A 3,297-nucleotide genomic window follows, 5' to 3' on the forward strand; every position below is an offset into this window, starting at 1 on the left:
TGAATGTTAAAACAAGGAGCTCTGCCCAGTATCTTTCCCCAATACCCGTCGTACATGCAGCCAGTCCAAAGAAAAGATCGAGACGATAGCAGCATCAGAAAAAGGAAACGTGAATCGTCGCCTGCCTCGGAAATGAATGAGCTATCCGGATCAGGTTAACAACGACTTCCGACTATGTGGCAGCGGAAATAAATGCAGAATGTAGCACCTCCATTGGTGAGGGCGAGGGAGCCCAGGAATCGGTGTCGCCAGGACAGACTGCGTGCCCGTGCAAGTTATGCGATCTTTCGGGACCTGGACATCATGGGCTCATTCGCCAGCTCTTTAAAGGGAAAGAAAAAATTCAGTGAAAAAGAAAAAGCTACTGAAAAACTTCTAGCGACGGTGGATGCATACAAAAAAGAACTTGATCACCTATAGCTGTGAAATAAATTTCGGCTGTGCCATGCTTGTCATTGTAGCTTTCACTCCATATACAGGAAATCTGAACAACGACAGGGAGATGGATCGCAAGATGAAACCGTGAGCGACTTGCAGACGGTGTGTATCGGCGAAATGTGAAAGAATACATCTCGACAGCGAAAAAAACAAAGTTCTACAATTAGAAGAAAGAAATCGAAAAAACGAAGAAAAGGTAATTGTAGAGGTTGATACAATGCAGAACCATGAAGGCGCCACGGCGGCTACAAATTCAAACGGCGAGACGCGAGAGCCGAGAGAGCGAAAGGGTGAGAGGCGAGAGGAGTGACAGTTGGGAATTGGATGCGTTGCAGCACGTTGGTCTTGTCTTCGGTTGTTGTAGTAAGGATTGTGTATCTTCTGTGCAGTATTTGCCAGACAGTGCGATGACAGTCGTTCCTGTGCAACACATTGTCGGAAGAAACGGACGGTGAAACGCCAGCCGGACTGCACGTAGTGCTTCTGATGTTCGCAGGTATAAGTGATGACCGTTATGTTTGGATTACTATTAATTAGTTGTTTCATTTCAGAAACTTAGGAGGAACTTGAAGAGAAACAGGATAAGAAGATTCCGAACGTATGGTGAAGGGGAAGGGGTAGGGCTGGCGATAGGGGGGGGGGGGGCAGTAAGGCGACCGCCTTAGGTCCCGTGCTTGCATAGGCACCGCGCACGAAGCCCTCAACCAGGGATTACTTTTTTTAATATCAAGTATGCACTTAATCGTGTCAAACAGGCCCCGCGATGTGCCTTTGCCTCAGGCCTCGCACACCCCTAGCACCGGCCCTGGGAAGGGGACATATGTCGCGACCTGCATGGAAAACAGGAGTGTCATCCTCTCTGAGAAAATACAAGATGTGAGGTGGCCAACAGAACGTAAAGCTCCCTGTGGTCCATGAGTGCATCGCACAGTCAGCCAATGCCTTGTCTAGACACAGTCAGTGATCAGACTTATACTACGTAGTACGTACATATAGAGATGTATTGAATATTTCTTTCTGCTCAGTGTATTCTTTTAACAGAATAAACAGTATCTACTGAAGCAATATGTGCATTTCTACGCATTATTTTAGGTCATGCATTCAGTGGTCCCAGCTGCTAATGGCTGAATCCCGGACCACTAAGCAGAGGGGACCGCTGGAATGGTCTCACATTCAAAGTGGGACCTGTACAATAAACCACTTTGAAGTGGTCCCACTCCAGATTTTTGCCTGGGACAATAAAATGTTGTAATGTGCTGTTTATGAAACATTACACACTAGTATTGACACACCAGATTAATTGCGGCCCTTTTTATCCCGCACACATGACCTTCGTTTCCTTTCCTTGGCAAGATTGGCTGTACTGGCGTGCTGCAACAACACAGAGCACAGCAGCTGAAGTACCACAAAAGAACCTAATACAAGTGGTTTATTAGACAGCTGTCACTTTACATGTGGCACGTTTCATGCAAAGTACAACTGCTCTAAGTGAAGTCAGCTTCCGCAAAAATAATCAATGAATGGTGAGAATTTATTTGGCAGACTTTCTTCATGCCCTATATGGTGATTTAAAATTCTTGAACCCAGCAAGTGCTTTCAGTTGCTCGCTCCCTAAATGTTGCCGAAATTACAGCATAGCCACAAGTGCAGCTGGAAAAGTACACCAGTTAGGTGTCATATACCTCATTGAGAAAGGGTGTATTGCCCTCCACCAAGATGAAACTTTAGATGGACTTTTGTTTTGGCTGCATTGATAAAACGATATTTCTAGCACGACAATGTCGAAAAGGTTTGTAGAAGGGGTAGTGGGCATAAAAAAGGTTATTTGTACTTTTCACATAAATGGCATAATTAAAAATCTAAATGACAAATGTTGTGCACCTCATCACGTAACCGCTGCTGCGTTGCACTCAGCTATAGATAGCAAACCTTTTTTTTTTCACTACAGGGAAGAGCACTAGCAGGTGCGAGTGCTGAAGCCACAATCATTAAGAAAGTAATTGTCAATATCCGTGTATATATGTATAACAATAAAAAATTACAATTTTCTTGCAGCCTATTGTGTCTTATTCTCAGCTAGCTGAACAGTACAAAGAGTTTCGGTAGTAATACACACACCATTTTGCATGGATACGGTATGGATGCAATGTAATTAGCTTTGGGTCAGAAAGTTTATTAAAGAGGCTGAAATAAATACAGTATAAATATAATACTAATATAAATAAATAAAATATTCGATGCTAGAGATTTGAAACATCACATGCACGTGATGTCCAGTGGATGTTGCTGAATTATTGTAAAGCTATTTTCTGGACCTCCATTAACAGTCAATAAAATATCTAATGAAAGACATTTCAAAACGTGGACATACACGACATGTCCATTGTATATTTTAAATTATTGTCTAGATGTTTTCTGGACGTCCAGCAAACGGTAATAGGAATATCCACGGGAGGTCCATTAGACAACAGTTGAACGTTTACGGATATCCTGCAGATATCAAATATCCAGTGTCGAACATTGTGTGGATGTCTACAGGATGTAACGTGGTTGTACGGGTATTGATTACACACCCGACACGGCAAAAATGATTGGCACCTGATGGCGAAGAGCGATTTTCGGCTTCAGATACAGGGCCGCGTCCTCACTTGACATGTCAAACGAGCCTGACTGGTCTGCTGGGGGTTGGCAGAAACCTTTCCCCTTACGGGCTCTTTCTCAGACGGGATGCTAGAACGACAGCATAAACTGGGAACGACAGTACAAACCCTCTAATAGCTGCAGACTTAGTGGAACAATAATGCGCTCGAGATCATGCGTACCACTCACGGCGATGAGAAACGTCCGTTACAGCCAAAG

The sequence above is a fragment of the Ornithodoros turicata genome, chromosome 6 (genome assembly GCF_037126465.1).
Source record: "Ornithodoros turicata isolate Travis chromosome 6, ASM3712646v1, whole genome shotgun sequence".
Taxonomy (NCBI): Eukaryota; Metazoa; Arthropoda; class Arachnida; order Ixodida; family Argasidae; genus Ornithodoros; species Ornithodoros turicata.